This window comes from Saimiri boliviensis, chromosome 13 (genome assembly GCF_048565385.1).
Source record: "Saimiri boliviensis isolate mSaiBol1 chromosome 13, mSaiBol1.pri, whole genome shotgun sequence".
NCBI lineage: Eukaryota > Metazoa > Chordata > Mammalia > Primates > Cebidae > Saimiri > Saimiri boliviensis.
The window spans coordinates 57,773,579-57,795,754 of record NC_133461.1 but is presented as its reverse complement, the minus strand read 5'-3'; positions in this window follow the sequence as shown (position 1 = coordinate 57,795,754).

Sequence of the window (22,176 nt, the reverse complement as noted above, 5' to 3'; positions counted from 1 at the left end):
AAGTGCTGAAATATGAATTTTAACCCTAGAAGAGTATATTGAGTGAAAATATCCTTCAAACATGAAGGATAAAGACTTTTCTAGACAAACAGAAGCTGAGGGATTTCATCAACACTAGACCTGTCCTACAAGAAATGCTAAAGGAAATATTTCAGTCAGAAAGAAAAGAACAATTAATGAGCAATAAATAATCACCTGGATGTACAAAACTTACTGGTAATAAGTACACGGAAAACACAGAATATTATAACACAGTAACTGTGGTATGTAAACTACTCTTATCCTAAGAAAAAAGACTAACTGATGAATCAATCAAAAATAGTCACTTCAAGGACTTTTCAAGGCATAGCAAAACAAAATAAAAATAGAAACAAAAAGTTAAAAGTGAAGGGAAGAAATTAAGTTACAGTTCTCATTAGTTTTCTTTTTTCTTGTTTGTTTATACAAAAAATGTTTAGCAGTTATTCAGGTTAAAATATTGAGTTATAAAATAGTATTTGCAAGCCTCATGGTAACCTCAAACCAAAGATCATACAACAGATACACAAAAAAAAAGTGAACTAAATTATATTATTATATCACCAGAAAAAAATCACCTTCACTAAAGGAAGACAGGAAAGAAAGAAAAAAGGAAGAGAAGACCACAAAACAACCAGAAAGCAAATAACAAAATAGCAGGAGTCACTCCTTACTTATCAATAATATTTAAAGTAAATGGCACCAATCAAAACACAAAGTGGCAAGACTCAGAGATCTGGTTGCCTACACACAAAAAAAAACACACTTCATTTATAAAGACATACATAGACTGAACATAAAAGGATAGAAAAAGATATTCCATGCCAATAGAAACCAAAAAAGAGCAAGAGTAGGTATACTTACGTCAGCCAAAATGGATTTCAGTACAAAAAATATAAGAAGAGACAAAGAAGGTCACTATATAATAACAAAGGGATAAATCCAGCAAAAGAATGTAACAATTATAAATATATATGCACCCAACACTGGAGCATCCAGATATATAAAGGAAATATTATAGCTAAAGAGAGAGATACACTCCAATACAATAATAGCTGGATAATTCAACACCTCACTTTCAGCACTGGACAGATCTTCCAGACAGAAAATCAACAAAGCAACATCAGATTTAATCTGTACTAAAGACCAAATGGATCTAAAAGCTATTTACAGAATATTTTATCCAATGGCTGCAGAATACACATTCTTTTCCTAGCACATGTATCATTTTCAAGGATAGTCCATATGTTACATCACAATACAAGGCTTAAAATGTTTAAAAACATTCAGATAATATGAAGTATCTTCTCTGACCACAGTGGAATAAAACTGGAAATTAATACAATGAAAAATTTTGGAAACTAAATAAATATATAGAAATTAAACAATATGTTCCTGAATGACCAGTGGGTCAATGAAGAAATTAAGAAGAAAATTGAAAAATTTCTTAAAACAAATGATAATGGAAACACAGCCCACCAAAACCTATGGCGTACAGCAAAAGCAGTACTAAGACAGAAGTTTATAGCCATAAGTGCCTAAATTTAAAAAGCAGAAAAACTTCAAAGAAACAATCTAACACTGAGTCTTAATGAACTAGAAAAGCATGAGCAAATGAAACCCAGAATTAGTAGAAAAAAAGAAATAAGACATATCTGAGCAGAAATAAATACAATGGAAATGAAAAAATACAAAAGATCAATGAAACAAAAAGTTGTTCTTTTTGAAGAGTTAAGCAAAGTTGACAAATCTTTAGCTAGACTAAGATAAAAAGGAAGATACAAATAAATAACATCAGAAATGAAAAAGGAGACATTACAACTGATACTGCAAAAATTCAAAGAATCATTAGTAGCTACTATGAACAACTATATGACAGTAAATTGAAAAATCTAGAAGAAATGGACAAATTCCTCGACACATACAACCTACCTAGATGGAACCATGAGAAATTCAAAACCTAAACAGACCAACAACTGGTAATGAGATCAAAGCCATAATAAAAAGTCTTTTAGGAAAGAAAAGTCCAGGACCTGATGGCTTCACTACTGAATTCTACCAAACATTTAAAGAAGAACTAATACCACTTCTATTCAAACTATTCTGAAAAACAGAGGAGGGATTGTTTCAAACGTCTTCTATGAGGCCAGTATTATCCTGATACCAAAACCAGACAAAGGCCTATCAAAAAAGAAACCTACTGACCAATAAGTCTGATGAATACTGATGCAAAAATCCTCAACAAAACACTAGCAAACCAAATTCAACAATATATTTATCAAGTGCTGATAAATGAAAAGCATTTGATGAAATTCAATATCCATTCATGGTAATAAAAACCCTTTAAAAACTGCGTATATAAGGAACACAATGAAACCCATATATTACAGACCCACAGCTATTATTATACTGAATTGGGGGAAACTAATCTTTAAGTTCTGGAACACAGCAAGCATACCCACTTTCACCACTGTTATTCAACATAGTACTGGCAGTCTTAGCTAGAGCAATCAAACAAAAGAAAGAAATAAAGTTAATCCATATTGAAATGGAAGAAGTCAAATTATCCTCATTTGCAGATTATGTAATCTTTTACTTAGAAAAACCTAAAGACTTTACCAAACACTATCAGAACTGTTAAACAAATTCAGGAAAGTTGCAGGATACAAAATCAACAACATTTGAATACAAAATCAGTAGCATTTCTATATGCCAAGAATAACCAATCTAAAAAAGAAATTTAAAAAGTAACCTCAGGCCAGGCATAATACTGCATGCCTGTAATCCCACCTACTTGGGAGGCTGAGGTGGGAGAATTGCTTGAACCCAGGAGGCAGAAGTTGCAGTGAGCCGAGATCATGTCCATCTCAAATTTAAAAAAAAAAAAAAAAAGGAGCAATCTCATTTATAAGAGCCACATATAAAATTAAATACCTAGAAATTAACCAAAGAAGTGAAAGATCTCTATAATGAAAGCTATAACACACTGATGAAAGAAATTAGACACAAAAAACTGGAAAAAATATTCCATGTTCATGGATTCAAAGAATCAATATTGTTAAAATGTCCATACTATCCAAAGAAGTCTACAGGATCATTGTAATCACTATCAAAATACCAAAGACATTCTTCACATAAGTAGAAAAACAAATCCTAAACTTTATGTGGAACCACAGAAGACCCAGAATAACTGAAGTTATCCTGAGCAAAAATAACAAAACTGGAGGAATCACATTACCTGACCTCAAACTGTACTACAGAGATATAGCAACCAAAAGAGCATGGAACTGGCATAAAAACAGACACATAGACCAATGGAAAAGAAAACAGCCCCCAGAAACAAATCCACACATCTACAGTGAACTTATTTTTGACAAAGGAGCCAAGAATGTACACTGGGGAAGGACAGTTTCTCTAAAAACTGGTGCAGGGAAAATTAGATATCCATGTGCCAAAGAATGAAACTAGACTACTATCTCTCACCATATACAAAAATCTAACCAAAATGGATTAAAGGCTTACATCTAAAACTCTGACTATGAACCTACTAGAAGAAAACACTGGGGAAAATCTCCAGGACATTGGTGTAGGCAAAACTTCTTAAGCAACACCCTACTACTACAGGCAACCAAAGAAAAAAATGAAAAAATGAGATTACATTAAGGTCAAAAGCTTCTGTACAGCAAAGAAAACAATCAACAAAACAAAGAAACAACCCACAGTATGGGAGAAAACATGTGCAAACTACCCATTTGACAAAGGATAATAACCCGAATACAAAAGGAACTCAAACAACTCTATAGGAAAAAAAATCCAATAATCCCATGGCTGGGCAAAAATATTTGAATAGACAATTCTGAAAAGAAGACATACAGATAGCAAATAAGGCACATGAAAAGGTACTCAACATCACTGATCATCAGATAAATGCAAATTGAAAGTACAATAAAATATCATCTCACCCCAGTTAATATGGCTTATATGAAAAAGACAGGCAATAACAAATGCTAGCAAGAATGTGGAGAAATGGCCAGGTGTGGTGGCTCATGCCTGTAATCCCAGCACTTTGGGAGGCCAAGGCTGGCAGATCAACTAAGGTCAGAAGTTTGAGACCAACCTGGCTGATATGGTGAAACCCCATTTCTACTAAAAATGCAAAAAATTAGCCAGGCGTGGTGATGTGCACCTGTTATCCCAGCTACTGGGGAAGCTGAGGCAGGAGAATCACTTGAACCTGGGAGGTGGAGGTTGCAGTGAGTCAAGATTGCATCACTGCACTCCAGCTTGAGCAATAGGGCAATAAGAGTGAATTCCAACTCAAAAAAAAAAGAAAATAATGTGGAGAAAACAGAACCATTGTACACTGTTGGTAGGAATGTAAATTAGTGCAATCTCTATGGAGAACAGTTTTCAGGTTTCTCAAAAAGCTAAAAATAGAGCTACCATATGATCCAGCAATTCCACTGCTGGGTATATACTCCCTACAGCCCACCAAATCAGTATATGAAAGAGATATTTGCACTCCCGTGTTTGCTGCAGCACTGTCATAATAGTCAGGATTTGGAAGCAACCTAAGTGTCTATCAACAGGTGAATGGATGAAGAAAATGTGATACATACACACAATGGAGCACTATACAGCCATAAAAAATGAGATCCAGTCATCTGGAACAACATGAATGGAACTGCAGATCATTATATTAAGTGAAATAAGTCAGGTACAGAAAGACAAACATCGTAGGGTCTCACTTATCTGTGGGATCAAAAAATTAAAATAATTGAACTCAAGGACATAGAGAATAGAAGGATGGAGAGTGCCAGGAGAGTAGTAGAAGGAAGAGAAATATCAACATCTAGAAAAGGGGAGTGGGGATGGTTAATGGGTACAAAAAAAAGTCAAAAGAATGAATAAGACCTATGATTGATAGCACAACAGGGTGACTACAGTAAACAATAATTTAATTATACATTTAAAAATAACTAAAAGAGTATAATTGGATTGCTTGTAACACAACAGACAAATGCTTGAGGGCACAGACACTCCATTCTGTATGTTGTGGTTATTACACATTGTGTACTTATATCAAAACATCTCAGGTACCCTGTTAATATATACATAACTACTATGTACCTACAAAAATTAAAATAAAATGAGAAGAATAGAAGAAAAAATAATATTCTGGATATCAGGCAGAAACTCTTATTCTCTTCCCTTACTTTCCTCCAAACAAATGGACTCTCTCCCTATGTTCTGAACTGCCAAGCCGAGAGTTGGGTGACACAAGCACCCCTGGGGCCACTACCAGTTGGGTGACACTACCACCCCTCGAGCCACTACTGGGGACAGTGCCAGGTCAGACCTGAAGCCAACACAGTGTCAGACCCCCCTGTAACCACTAGCTGGCTACTGCCTATGTTCACTCAAGGCCCAGGGGCTCTACAATCAGCCGGTGGCAAAGCCAGCAAGGCTTGTGTCCTTCCTTTCAGAGTGGTAAGATCCCTCAGTCCAGAGGTGCCATCTAGGAGCCAGGGATTGAGTCAAGAACCTTAGAAGTCTACCCGGTGTATTGTACTGTGACTGAGCTGGCCCTCAAACCATGCAGTCCTTTCCACTCTTCCCTCCACTTTCCAAAGGCAGGGGAGCTTCACCCTGTGGCCACCACCACCACAGGCTGAGGAGAGTACTGCCAGGCTACCACTGATGTTCCCTTAAGGCTCAAGGGCTCTTTATTCAGCTTGTGGTGAATGCTGCCTGGCCTTAGAGTCACCCTTCAAGGCAATGGGCTCCCTTTTGAACCAGAAAGCCTTTCTGGTCCAGAAAAGCCATTCAAGAACCAAGGCCATTATCAGGGACTCCAAGAGCCTACTTGGTGCTCCCACTGTGGCAGAGCTGGTACCTAAGGTGCAAGACAAAGTCCCCTTTACTTTTCCATCCTGCCTTTTTCAAGAAGAAGTCTCTCCCTGTAGCCACCATAGATGGGAATGTGCTGATGTCACCTGAAGACAGAATGTCTCAAAATCTTACCCAAGACTGTCAGTGTAGTACCTGGGTACCACTGCTGGTTTTTCAGGGGCCAAGGGCTCTTGAGTCAGCAGAGGATGAGTCTTGCCAGGACTGGGTCTTTCCCTTCAAAGAGTATGTTCCTTTCTGGCCCAGCATGTATCTAGCAACTGTCATCCAGGACCTAGAGCCTGGAAATAGGGCCTAATGACTCTTACTGGCAACCTATCCTACTGTAGCTGAACTGATATCCAAGATACAAAACAAAGTTCTCTTATTCTTTCCTCTCCTTTTCTCAAGCAGAAGGAAAGGTTCTCTTTTGGAGCCTCAAGCTGTTTAGCTGGGTTTAGGGAAAAAGTGGCATAAGCTCTCCCTTTGCTTCCCTAGCCAGTGTCTCAGTAGGTCACATCACCCCCTGCCACCCAGTTTGCTGGCTCTGAACCAGTTCAGCATTAGGAACTGCCTAGGAGTCACAGTCTTTGTGGCTACACTGCCTTTCAAGTTTATTTAGAGCCCCAGGGCTCTTTAGCCCACAGTGGTGAGACTTGTCAGAACTCAAGTTCCACACACTGCAATGAGCAATTCCCCTCTGGCTAGACTGGCTTAAATACTCCCTCTCTGAGCAAGTTTCAGCCAGTTGGCTTTCTACTATGATGGCACCACTGAGTTCAATGCAGTGTCTCACAATTGCTATACTCTCCCTCTCGCAAACTCAGAATTCTCCCTGAGCCACGTGGTCACTCCTGGGAAATAGGGAAGGGGTGATGTCCGTGATTCAAGATTCTCTCCTGCCCTTCTCAGTGCCTTTTTGAGTTATATAAAGGTAAAACCAGGCACTGTGAGTTTTCACTTGATTTGGAGTTAGTATGAAAGTGCTTTTGTTTTTTTTTTTGTTTGTTTGTTTTTGTAAATAGTTGTTAAAATGGTGTCCTTGCAGCAGGAACAATTGGCAGAGCCATCTGTTCTGCCATCTTGCTCTACCACTTTCTCTTATATATTTATTTAACCATTTTTTAAAAATATTTGTCTAATGCCGGGTCCTGGTCTGGGTTCTGGAGATGTATCATAAAATAAGGCTTAGTGTTTACCATACCCAGTTGGCATGCTAGTGGTGAAGACAAAGAAGTAAACCAGAAACTATGATATACGTGAGCATAGTGAGCACTTTGTAAAAGAAAATACAGAGTAATATGGGGGTGGTGGCAGGGGTTGGAGCCACCTGACACAACATGGGGCAGTCTGAAAAGCTTCCTGAAAAAAGTAACATCTAAGATGAGAACTGAAGGACAAACAGGAGGTACACAGGCAAATGAGAGTGAGAAGTAGTGAGGCAAAAATCCTTCAAGATAGGACAGTATCTGCAAAAGCCCAAGAGTAAAAGAAAATAAGGTGCTTTAGGAAGTTAAAGAATGATAATCACATACAATACGTCTAAAAAGTGCAGGCATTGATAAAGTTTTTATAGGCAAAATCTTATTAAAGAAAGATAGTAGAGTGACATTGAATATGTTTTAAAACAGTACATTAAAATGATGTATTTAAAAACAAATATTACTTTGTTGAACATTTGTATAATAGCAGAGTCCTTGATGGCAGAAAAGTAGAAACATCACACATATCCACTGACTGAGAACAGACAAGTTGAATTGTAGTATATTCACACAACAATGAATTGCAACTACCTGAAACAACATAGGTATGCTTGAAACAATCATGTTTAGCCAAAAAAGCACGTCCCAATAAACTATAGGGTAGGTAGAGTTCAATAACAAATAAAGCCAACTGGCATACTTAGGCATACTCATATATATGATAAAATGATAAATAAACAATTAATGATAAATATAAGTTTGGGAATAGTGATTTTCTTTGTGGGATGGAGTAATGCACAGGGCAGGGAGGCAGAGAAGTGAGTAGAGGGAAGAGAATTAGCAGGGAGCTAAAATTTTTTTAATGTTGTAGTTTTATATTTAGAAGTGGGCTCATAAATGTTCCTTATACAATTATTATTTATAACTCATAAATGTTACAAAGGGTACTTTTTCTAATTAATATAGATTATGAAAAATAATAAAGAAAAATCCCAATCCTAATTTAGCCATATTCAGTTGTTCAGAAAATATTTTCAAGGCACCAGGACATTTTGTCTGCTAAAGCAGATTCTTCCACTAATTATATGACCCCATGTCTTCATAACGTTTTTATTTAATTTGACATTGTTAGTAATTTGAGTAGGATCCAGCTTTTTAATCACAGAAAAGTAGAAACATTTCATATGTTCACTGACAAAGAACGAACAAATAAAACTGTGTTGTATTCACAGAATTCAGTAAGTTGAACTAAATTTAATGGCATATTTGCTATCTTGTCTTTATAAGCACCTACAAAATGAAACCCCTTTCACTGCTGACCTCAAGGCTTGGCTTATACATAACTTTTCTCATGGCACCATCCATACATCAAACCACACATCTACTAGGGAATGGAAAATTGATAGCTTTCACTTTAAAAAGTCTGGAAAGACCTTATATGCATAACAGACTGATAAAATTTAACATCTATTTATTTGACTATTTTTTAGCATATATTGAGTCTGTTCCAAGCACTCTTTATAGAGAATAGAGATACAATAGTGGGCAAGAAAGATAAGGTCCTGTTCCTAGGGAGCTCATATTTTGGTTGAGAAACACACATGCTTCCAAACAACTTGTGTATGAAAGCCTGTAGCTCACAAAGAAGGATTGTCTAGAGATGTGTGAGAATTGTCACAGGTTTTAAAAGTCATTGCCAAAGAGACTAAAAGAGAGCAGGGAGAAGGGAAAAAGAATATGAAAGGAGAACAGAGAGAGAGGGAAAGAGGAGGACCCAGGACTGAGATGTTAGGACCTCAGTTGAAGGATAATTCAAAAGAGGAGCCAGGAGGATCTCCAGACCCATATATCCAAATGCCTTGGATACTGAGGATCCCTGCTTGGCTCTCTCATATGAATTTCAAAATTAACATGTCCAAAATTGAAACTGAGACTGAATAGCAAGTACTTTTGGAAGATAACAAGAAGAAAACATTGTCACAGAAGCAAAGGGAGCAATGTTTCCAAAAGAAGAATGAAGACACTCTTATGAAATGCTGGAGAAAAGTTAAAGAGGATAACAGATCAATTCCTAGTTGTGCTATCACCAGTATGGTCAGCAAAACCATGATGGGTGAGAAGCACAGTGAGGATACAGCCTAGAGTCTGACTTAAGGTGTAAACCATGCCAGACCACGAAGAATCGTATAAATCAAAAAAAAGGGAGGGTTGATTCCTCAGATCAGTGGAGAGCCATTGAAGTATTTGCTAGTAGGGGGACTGTCTATCCAAATCTGCACGATCTGCATTTTAAAAGTATCACTGTGACTACACAGACCACAGAATCTTCACTCCCATATTTTTTTCCATAGGTTTTTGAGAAAGAGGTGCTATTTACATGAATAAGTTCTTTAGTGGTGATTCATGAGATTTTGGTGCACCCATCACCTAAGGAGTATACACCAAACCCAATTTGTACTCCTTTATCCCTCACCCCCTTCTCACCCTTTTTCATGAGTCTCCAAAGTCCATTGTGTCATTCTTACACCTTTGCATCCTCATAGCGTAGCTCCCACTTATGAGTGAGAATTTATGATGTTTGGTTTTCCATTCCTGTTCACTCTCATATTGTTACAACAAACATGTTATCTTCCTCTTTTTCATTTAAGTTCTAACTAGATGGGAACTGATGGAAAGCTAGACCCGAGAGAGGAAAAAAAATGAAGATGATAGGATTCACTTATGAGTATGTTTCTTCCCAACATATAGACTGTAGATTATCTAAGAGTCAGGCAGGACAAAACCATGTTTCCTTTTGAGTTAAAGATGCTTAAAGGCAAAGCAAGATGCACAATTGCAGCCACAAAGAAGGAAATGTGAGAAGGGCTTGTGGGAGGGGAAACACACTAAAACATGACTTTGAGTGACATGATGACTAACTGTACACATCAGCCTGTTTCTTTTAAATTAATCTCAAACTGGAAAATCATACCACATTGAAAATTCAAAGAAAACACAGGACACCCATTTGTGTTAATTATTTTCTTTAGCAAACAAAGGATTATCATCTTAGAAGTCTCAAAATATAAATTTTGGGGGACCTCAAGTGCATGCATATTCCTTAAGAATACTATTATATTTATATTCATTTTTAGTGTCTCACAATAAATTCTGCCCCAAAAATGGAGGTAATTTATTTTTGAGGTATGAGTAGCTGAGTATTCTCTCTCTGGGTCTCAGGCATTTGGGTTGAGAAGCACAGGTTCCTTCAAAATTCTACTAAGCCAGCTGCTAACAGGCTACTGAGTCACCTCAGAGTATATGCACCGAATGATGGACACCAGAACAGCTGCTGTCTACCTGGTTTGGCTAAGCTCTGAAGTTAACTTATCCAGCTGCTAAGAAAAGCAAAAAAACTGGATCACAGTCAAGATTCTCAACAGAATAATTTATGAAATTCTTCCTAATTTACATTAAGATAGACTTCTTTAGGAGGGGGATCCAAGATGGCCGAATAGGAACAGCTCTGGAGTGCAGCTCCCAGCGAGAACACAGAGGGTGAGTAATGACCACATTTCCAAATGAGTTTTTACTGCCCACAGACCAGGAAATTCCCAGGCAGAAAAGCACCACAAGTTTCCAGCACAGCTGTTTCAGCTAGTGAAGTGGGTCTCAGCATAAAAGCTCACACAAATCAGGGCAGTGATTTCAAATAGTGCCTGGAACACCTGGAAGACAGAGTCACCCATTCAACTGAAAAAAAGGGGGCTGAAACAGGTAGCCAGGTGATCTGGCTCAGTGGGTCCCACCACCACAAAGACCAGCAATCTGAAATGCTATGGATTGAGAGTCTCACAGCAAGCACAGTGGGACCCAGGACAGTCCAGCTTGGTGGGGGGAAGGGTGTCTGCCATTACTGAAGCAGTCCACAATTACAGAGGCAGTCCACCATTACCGAGGCAGTCCACCATTACCAAGGCAGTCCGCCATTACCGAGGCAATCCACCATTACCGAGGCAGTCCACCATTACCAAGGCAAACAACCATTACTGAGGCACTTCTAACTATACCTCTATAAACAAAACAGAAAGGAAGTTTGCAAAAAGCTGCACAGAGCCCACAGCAGCTCAGCAATGCCTCTACTGGCAGACTGTGACTAGGCTTCCTCCTCACTGGGCAGGACATCTCTGAAAAAAGGCAGCAGCACATCAGCAACTTATAAATAAGGCCCCAACTTCCCAGGACAGAGCACCTGGGGGAAAAAGGAGGTTATGAATTCCACAGCAGCAGACTTAAACATGCCTGCCCAGCAGCTCTGAATAGAACAATAGCACTCACAGCTCAGCACTTGAGCTCCTATAAGGAACAGACTATCTCCTCAAGCAGCTCCCCAACACTGTATATCAAAAGACACACCTCATAGAGGAGAGCTAAGGCTGACACCTGGAAGGTATCCTTCTGGAACAAAGATAACAGACGAATAAACTGGCAGCAAACCTTACTGTTCTGCCGCTGCCACAGGTGATGCCCAGGCAAGCAGGATCTGGAGTAGACCTCCAGAAGACCTAAAGTAGAGGGGCCTGACTGGTAGAAGGAAAACTAAAAAACAGAAAGAAATAACTTCATCATCAATAAAAAAGACATCCACTCAGAGACTCCATCCAAAAGTCACAAACTACAAAAACCACAGGTAGATAAATCCACAAAGATGGAAAGAAACCAGAGCAAAAAGGATGAAAATATCCAAAACCAGAATGCCTTTCCTCCTCAAAGAGATCACAACTCCTCACCAGCAACGGAAGAAGGCTGGATGGAGAATGAGTCTGATGAATTGACAGAAACAGGCTTCAGAAAGTGGGTAATAACAAACTTCTCTGATGTAAAAGAACATGTTCTAACCCAATGGAAAGGAATGAAGAACACTGAAAAAAGGTTTGATGAAATGCTAATGAGAATAAACAGCTTAGAGAAGAATATAAATGACCTGATGGAGCTGAAAAACGCAACAACAAAAACACTACATAAGAACTTCACAAAAAATACACAAGTTTCAATAGCAGAATCGAACAAGCAGAAAAAGCATATCAGAGATTGAAGATCAACTGAGTGAAATAAAACGAGAAGGCAAGATTAGAGAAAAAAGGGTAAAAAAAAAAAAATGAACAAAGCCTGCAACAAATGGGAAATTATGTGAAAAGACCTAATCTACATTTGAGAGGTGTACCTGAATGTGACAGAGAGAATAAATCCAAGCTGGAAAACACTCTACAGGATATTATCCATGAGACCTTCCCCAACCAGGCAAGGCAGGCCAATATTAAAGTCCAGAAAATACAGAGAATACCACAAAGATATTCCTCAAGAAGACCAACCCCAAGGCATATAATCGTCAGATTAACCAGGGTTGAAATGAAGGAAAAAATGCTAAGGGCAGCCAGAGAAAAAGGTTGGGTTACCCAAAAAGGGAATCCCATCAGACTCACAGTGGATCTCTCAGCAGAAACCCTACAGGCCAGAAGAGAGTGGGGGCCAATGTTTAACATCCTTAAAGAAAAGAACTTTCAACCTAGAATTTCAAATAGAGCCAAACTAAGCTTCAAATGTGAAGGAGAAATAAAATGCCTTATGAACAAGAAATTGTTCAGAGATTTCATCAACACCAGACCTGCCTTACAATACCTCCTAAAAGAAGCACTAACATAGAAAGGAAATCAAGAATGAACTGCCATTCACAATTGCTACAAAGAGAAAAAAATACCTAGGAATAAAACTAACAAAGGATGTAAATGACCTCTTCAAGGAGAACTACAAGCCACTGTTCAACAAAATAACAGAGGACACAAACAAATGGAGAAACATTCCATGCTCATGGTTAGGAAGAATCAATATTGTGAACATGGCCATACTGCCCAAAGTAATTTATAGATTCAATGCCATCCCCATCAAGCTACCTCTGACCCTCTTCACAGAACTAGAAAAAAAAAAAAAAAAAAAAAAAAAAAAAAAAAAAAAAAAAAACACGTTAAACTTCATATGGAACCAAGAGAGCCTGCATAGAAGTCAATTATAAGCAAAAAGAACAAAGCTAGAGGCATCACACTACTGGACTTCAAACTATACTACAAGGCTACAGAAATCAAAAAAAGCATGGTACTGCCACCAAAACAGAGATATAAAACAACGGAACAGAACAGAAACCTCGGAGGCAACGCCACACATCTACAACCATCTGAACTTTGAAAAACCTCACAAAAACAAGCAATGGGGAAAGGATTCCCTGTTTAATAAATGGTTTTGGGAAAACTGGCTAGCCATGTGCAGAAAGCAGAAACTGGACCCCTTCCTGACACCTTACATTAAAATTAACTCCAGGTGGATTAAAGACTTAAACATAAGACCTAACACCATAAAAACCCCAGAAGAAAAACTAGGCAACACCATTCAGGACATAGGCATAGGCAAGGACTTCATGACTAAAACACCAAAAGCATTGGCCACAAAAGTCAAAAAAGACAAATGGGATCTAATTAAACTCCAGAGCTTCTGCACAGCAAAAGAAACAATCATTAGAGTGAACTAGCAACCAACAGAATGGTAAAAAAATGTTTGCAATCTACCCATCTGACAAAGGGCTAATATCCAGAATCTACAAAGAACTAAAACTGATTTACAAGAAAAAAAAGCAAACAAACATGTTCAAAAGTGGGCAAAGGACATGACCAGACACCTTACAAAAGAAGACATACATGAAGCCAACAAACATATGAAGAAATGCTCATTATCACTGGTCATTAGAGAAATGCAAATCAAAACTACATTGAGATACCATCTTATGCCAGTTAGAATGGCCATCATTAAAAAATCTAGAGACAACAGATGCTGGCGAGGATGTGGAGAAATAGGAATACTTTTACACTGTTGGTGGGAGTGTAAATTAGTTCAACCATTGTGGAAGACAGTGTGGCAATTCCTCAAGGACCTAGAAATAGAAATTCCATTTGACCCAGCAATCTCATTACTGGGTATATATGCAAAGGATTATAAATCGTTCTACTATAAGGACACATGCACACGAATGTTCACTGCAGCACTGTTTACAATAGCAAAGACCTGGAACCAACCCAAATGCCCCTCGATGATAGACTGGACAGGGAAAATGTGGCACATATGCAACATGGAATACTATGCAACCCAAAAAAAAAAAACAATGAGTTCACATCCTTTGTAGGGACATGGATGAATCTGGAAACCATCATTCTCAGCAAACTGACACAAGAACAGAAAATCAAACACCGCATTTTCTCACTCATAGGTAGGTGTTGAACAGTGAGAACACATGGACACAGGGAGGGGAGCATCACACTGTGGTCTGTTGCAGGGGACTAGGGGAAGGACAGTAGGGTGTGGGGAATTAGGGAGGAATAACATGGGGAGAAATGCCAGATATAGGTGATGGTGGACAGAGGCAGCAAACCACATTGCCATGTATGTACATATGCAACAATCCTGCATGTTCTGCACTTGTACCCCCAGAACCTAAAGTGCAATTAAATACACACACACACACACACACACACACACACACACACACACGATAGACTTCTTTAAAATCCACCTTCCTGGGAATCGAATACCTGACAATACAACACCAAATGATGGTTTTCTCAGTTCAGTTCTGGGATATGAATCATCATTTCCTCTCTTGGCCCCAAAGATATAGTGAATTAGAAAATCAATAAATGAATTTAAAGTAAAAAAAAATCTGAAACTCATTGACTACCTAATACTGGACAGAGTATTGAATGCTGAACATGATATATTTCCCTGTCTATGAAGTGAGCATAAAAAGACCTCATAGCTCAAAAGATTTCTATGATGGGAAAAGTAAATAGTATCTTAAAATCCTAGGGATGATTTCACTTCTAGTTTGAATGCAGAATCACAAAATACTGTTACTCACATCTGAATGACATAACAAACCACATAGGCTACAAAATCATGGATTTTTAGAGACACATCAGAAACCTGAGGAACCAAAATAACTCAAATGACCCAAGCTCCAAAAAATGAAGAACCTTCAGAAGAAAGAAAAGACTGCTCCTATCCCTGCAGAAGAGGAGATGGGGAGAAAAACAATGAATTTCTAACTGTTGCATGTTTAGTGTCATGAAAGGCTAGAATTCCTATGAGTTCCAGACAAAAAGCATGTCTCCAACTGGCTCTCAACTCTTCCTCACAAGTCATCAGTGAGTATTTCAGTATGGCAAAAGTGGGGTGGGAGAGAAAGAGTAAGATGGCTGAAAGAATGTCACCCATAGGTACTTTCATTCATGGAATGGGCCAGGCAAGAGAGTTAAAAATGTTCCAAGTCACCTGGGCTTTCAAATGCCAAAGATTGGGGGAGAAGCCAGCTGAGAGTGCTCATACCAAGGCATTATTAGCCTTCACAGAGGGTAGAGTTTCCATCTTCCAAATATCTGAAGGCAGAAAAGCAGCACTAAAAAGTGATCTCTTGTAGTTCAAAAAGCATAGTGAGATTGAATGCAGTAACCCAAAAAACAGAGAGCAAGGCTGAAAAGCAAGAACAGATCTCTCAGTTTCAAAAGCTGGCAACTTATCTGTGAATCAAAGGCAGATTTCTGAAATATTGCCAATGTTTAAGTCCCAAGCCTGGCAAACCAAAGTTCTTATTCCATCCTTGCTTACAGTATGTGAAAAAAAAGTAGTGAAATCAATCAGATAAAGCCCAGACTCAGGTAAACAAAACTTTAGATTGACTCATTCCACACAATGGTGGCCTGACCTAAGAAAAGATATGCTCCTTTTATAAGGTAAATATCATTTAACTCACTCCATTTTATTTTATACAAAGTTAATAACATACAAAAATTATGAAGGGCTGAAAATTAAATGTTAAAATATTTATTTAAATATTCAAATCGCTGAATATATTTTGGTAGAATAAACTCAAAGGAAGCTACACTTAAATACACTATACTCAAATTGATAGTAATTGGATAGTAGTAAATGCACCATAGTCAAAAAACAGAAAACAGAAAAGAAAAACAATTTATCACATTTAAGGGCTCTTCAATAACATTTATAGTTGATTTCTCATCAGAAATCATGTATACCAGATGACAGCATAATGACATCTTTAAAGTATTAAAAGAAAAAGACAGTCATTGAGGTGCCAGACCTCCCAATTACCCTGATTCGATCATTACACATGGCATAAAACTATCAAAATATCACATTTGCCCCAATAATATATACTATTATATATCAATAAATAAAATAAAATTTTAAAAGACTGTCAATCAAGAATTCTATAATCCATCTAAACTATCTCCTTCACATATGAAGAAGTTGTATGATCCAAGATAAACATAAACAGATAATTTGTTGTTAGAACACCTACACTACAAATCCTGAAGGCAGTCCTTTAGACTGACATGAAAAGACACTAGACAGTAACTTGAATTCACACAAAGGAATTCCCACAAAGCAACAATAAAGATAAAGATGTAGGTCTTTTGAAATACGATATAAATGTACTGTTGTATGTAACTCTTCTCTAATGTATTTTAAAAGACACCTGCACAAAGCAACAAATACAACACTGTTGATGGTCTTACTATGTATATAGGTGTAGTTTGTATGATGATAAGACTAAAAGTGACAGAAGAGAAAACTGTGGTAAATTAGAACAAAGTGTTGATATGCTACTGAAATTATATTACTGTTAATACAAACTAAATTATTTTAATTATGATACTGTCATTTCAGGCCAACTATTAACAGAATAACCAAAAATATATAGGAAGAGAAACAAAAATAATAATTTAAAATATCCACTTGAAAAACATCTATTTGTACAATAGAGGGAACAAATAGAAAAACAGAAATAAGACATGTAGGAAACTTGGCAAAATGACAGCTATAAAACCTACTTTATTGGTAAATACATTAAATATAAATAAATTAAATGTTTTAATCAGAAGGCAGAGATTGGTAAAATTGGTCTTTTAATAATCTAATTACATGTTGCCTACAAAACATACACTTTAGATTCAAAAATATACCAGGTGGAAGTAAAAGACAAAATACATACATACCATGCAAACAGTAAAAAAAAAAAAAAAAAAAAAAAAAAAAAAAAAAAAAAAAAAAAAATGCTGGAATGGTTTTATTTATTTTCTCCTGCTTTAGCCTCCCGAGTAGCTGAGATTATATGCATGTATCACCACACCCAGCTAATTTTGTATTTTTTAGTAGAGAAGGGGTTTGTTTCTCCATGTTGGTCAGGCTGGTCTCGAACTCCTGATCTCAGGTGATCTGCCTGCCTTGGTCTCCCAAAGTGCTGGAATTACAAGTGTAAGCCACTGCACCTGGCAGAATGGCTTTAACAATACTGAACAAAATAGTCTTATAACAATAATAGTAGTGGGAAAGAAAGAAAGATATTTTCATGATAATGAGGTAAATTCATCAGAAAAATAATTTTTTTAACATATTCACTTAATAACATATATCTAAAAACCAATGGAATTGAAGAGAAACACAGATGATTCAACAATACTAGTTGGAGACTTAGGTACCCCACATTCAACAATAAATAAAACTATGCAGAACATCAATAAATAAATAGAAAATTTTAAACATTGCATCTAAGAGACATCTATAGAGCAATGCACAAAACAAAACATACATTCTCAGCAAGCACACATGAAACATTCTCCAGGATAGACTACACTGAGGGCATAAAACGAACCTCAATAAATTGCACATGATTGAATCATACAAAGTATGTTCTCCAACTACAATGAGATGAAATAAAAATTCAACAAAAAGAGAGGGATGCAAGATGGCAAACTAGGAGCAGCTCAGGATTGCAGCTCCCAGTGAAAGGGTGGAGGGTGAGTGGATGCCGCATTTCCAGAAGAATTTTTATTGGCCACAGACCAGGAGATTCCCAGGCAGAGGAGCCCCATGGGTTGACAGGGTGGCTGTTTTGGCCAGCGCAACTGTTTTGTCAGCACCCTGGTGCAGCAGTCCTCCTTACAAAATACACTGGTCCGGGCGCCATTTTAGCTGGTGATTGGAGCTACTGGGAGACAGAGCCACCCATTAATTTGATTAAAAAGGGGACTGAAACAGAAAGTCAGGCCAGGAGATTCCTGTGCAAAAAAGTGCCACGAATAGTGGCGCAACTGTTTCAGCCGGCACGGTGGGTCACCACACGGGAAATCACACAGATCATGGCACCTTTTCAACAGGCAACTGAAACACCTGGGAGACAGAGTCAATCATTCAAGTAAAAAAAAAAGTGGGGGGTGGGGTTCTGAGGCAGGGAGCCAGGTGATCAGGCTCGGCTGGTCCCAACCCCACAAAAAAACAGCAACTGGAAACCCACTGGATTGAGAGTTTCACAGCAAGCACAGCTGAACCCGGGATGGTCCAGCCCTATGGCGGAGGGGCGTCAGCCATTACCAAGGCAGGCCATCACTATGAAGGTAGTTTGTCATTGCTGAGGCAGCCCACCATTACAGAAAGAGTCTGCCATTAAAGAGGTGGGCACCATTGCCAAGGCAGTTCTAACTAAACCCATATAAACAGGACTGCAGCTGGGTGGAGCCCACAGCAGCTCAGCAAAGCCTCTGCAGGCAGACTGTGACAGGCTGCCTCCTCGCTGAAAAATGGCAGCAGCACAACAGAAACTCATAAAGCCTTAACTCCCCTGGAGAGAGCACCTGGGGAAAAAAAAGGGGGGGGAGGGGGTTTATGAGTTCTGCTGAAACAGACTTACACGTACCTGCCCAGCAGCTTCTAAATAAACAACAGAGCTCACAGCTGAGCACTTGAGCTCCTATAAAGGACAGACTGTCTCCTCAAGCAGCTCCCTGACCCAAGTATATCCAAAGAATCACCTCATAAAGAAGAGCTCAATCTGACATCTGGCGGGTAACCTTCTGGGACAAAGATGGCAGAAGAAACTGGCAGCAACCCTTACTGTTCTGCAGCTTCTCCAGGTGATCCCCAGGCAAGCAGGGCCTAGAGTAGACCTCAGCAGTCCTACAGCAGAGAGGCCAGACTGTTAGAAGGAAAACTAAGAAGCAGAAAGAAATAACTTAATCAGCAACAAACTGAATGTCCACACAGAGACCCAATCTGAAAGTCAACAACTACAAAGACGACATGTGGATAAATCCACAAAGATGGGAAGAAACCAGCACAAAAAAAAATAAAAACACGTGAATCCAGAACGCCTCACCTACAAGGGATCACAACTCCTCACCAGCAAGGGAACAAGGCTGGATGGAGAATGAGTGTGATGAATTGAAAAAAACAGGCTTCAGAATGTGGGTAATAAAAAACTTATCTGAGCTAAAACAACATGTTCTAACGCAACGCAAAGAAACTAAGAACCTTGAAAAACGATCAGATGAAATGCTAATGAAAATAAACAGCTTAGAGAGGAATATAAGTGAATTGAGGGAGCTGAAAAACATAACATGAAAACTTCACGAAGCATACACAAGTTTCAACAGCCGAATTGACCAAGCAGAAGAAAGGATATCAGAGGTCGAACATCAACTCAATGAAATAAAGTGAGAAGGAAAGATTAGAGAAAAAAGGGTAAAAAGGAATGAACAAAGTCTCCAAGAAATATGGGACTATGTGAAAAGACCTAATCTACATTTTACAGGTGTACCTAATGTGACGGAGAGAATGAATCAAAGCTGGAAAATACTCTTCAGGATATTATCCAGGAAAACTTCCCCAACCTAGCAAGGCAGGTCAATATTCAAGTCCAGGAAATGCAGAGAACACCACAAAGATATTCCTCAAGAAGAGCAACCCCAAGGCACATAATCATCAGATTCACCAGGGTTGAAATGAAAAAGAAAATGCTAAGGGAAGCCAGAGAGAAAGGTCAGGTTACCCACAAAGGTAACCCCATTAGACTCACAGCAGATCTCTCAGTAGAAATCCTACAAGCCAGAAGAGAAGGGGAGCCAATATTCAACATCCTTAAAGAAAAGCACTTTCAACCCAGAATTTCATATCCAGCCAAACTAAGCTTCATAAGTAAAAGAAAAATAAAATCTTTCACAAACAAGTAAGCACTCAGCTATTTCATCACCAGCAGGCCTGCTTTACAAGAGCTCCTGAAAGAGGAACTAAACATAGAAAGGAACAACTAGTACCAGCCACTCCAAAAACATACCAAATGGTAAAGAGCATCAACACAATGAAGAAACTGCATCAACTAACAGGCAAAACAGCCAGCTAGCATCAAAATGGCAGGATCAGATTCATACATAACAATATTGACCCTAAAGGTAAATGGGCTAATTGCCCCAATCAAAAGACAAAGACTGGCAAATTAGATAAAAACCCAAAACCCATCAGTGTGCTGTATCCAGAAAACCCATCTCAAAGGCTCAAAATAAAGGGATGGAGGAAGACCTACCAAGCAAATGAACAGCAAAAAAAAATAAAAACAAAAAAAAATTAAAAAAGCAGGAGTTGCGATCCTAGTATCTAATAAAATAGACTTTGAAGCAACAAAGATCAAAAGAGACAAAAGACATTACATAATGGTAAAAGGATCAATGCAACAAGAAGAGTTAACGATCTTAAATATATACGCACCCAATACAGGAGCACCCAGAAACATAAGGCAAGTTCTTAATGACTTACAAAGAGACTGAGACTCCCACACAATAAAAGTGGAAGACATTAACACCCCATTGTCAATATTAGACAGATCAATGAGACAAAAAATTAACAAGAATATCTAGGACTTGAACTCAGACCTGGACCAAGCAAACCTAATAGACATTTACAGAACTCTCCAGCCAAAATCCACAGAATATACATTCTTCTCAGCACCACATCACACCTACTCTAAAATTGACCACATAATTGGAAGTAAATCACTCCTTGCAAATGCAAAAGAACAGAAATCATAACGAACAGTTTCTCAGACCAAAGTGCAATCAAGTTAGAACTCAGGATTCAGAAACTAACTCATAACCACACAGCTACATGGAAACTGAACAACTGGCTCTTGAACGTTGACTGAGTAACAATGAAATGAAGGCAGAAACAAGGATGTTCTTCGAAACCAACAAGAATGAAGACACAACATACCAGAATCTCTGGGACACATTTAAAGCAGTCTCTAGAGGAAAATATATAGCAATAAATGTCCACATGGGAAGCAAGGAGAGATCTAAAATCGACACCCTAGTGTCAAAATTGAAAGAGCTAGAGGAGCAAGATAAAAAAAAAAAAAAAAAAAAATCTCAAAACCTAGCAGAAGACAAGAAATAACTAAGATCAGAGCAGAACTGAAGGAGACAGACACACAAAAAATCCTTGAAAAAAATCAATAAAACCAGGAGCTGGTTTTTCAAAAAGATCAACAAAATAGACCTTTAGCCAGATTAATAAAAAAGAGAAGAATCAAATAGATGCAATAAAAAGGGATAAAGGGGATATCACCAAAGATTCCACAGAAATACAAACCATCATCAGAGATTATTACAAACAACTCTATGTACATAAACTAGTAACCTGGAAGAAATGGATAAATTCCTGGACACTTGCATCCTCCCAAGCCTAAACCAGAAAGAACTCAAAACCCTGAACAGACCAATAACAAGATCTGAAGTTGAAGCAGCAATTAAGAGCTTACCACCAAAAAAAAAAAAAAAAAGCCCAGGTCCAGATGGGTTCACAGCCGAATTCTACCAGACATACAAAGAGGAGCTGGTACCATTCCTTCTGAAACTATTCCAAACAATCCAAAAAGAGGGAATCCTTCCCAAATCATTTTATGAGACCAACATCATCCTGATACCAAAGTCCAGCAGAGACTCAGCAAGAAAAGAAAACTTGAGATCAATATGAATGATGAAAATAGATGCAAAAATCTCCAATAAAATAATGGCAAATCGATTGCAACAGCACATCAAAAAGCTTATCCACAATGATCAAGTAGGCCTCATCCCAGGGGTGCAAGACTGGTTCAACATACACAAGTCTATCAACATAATCCATCACATAAACAGAATCA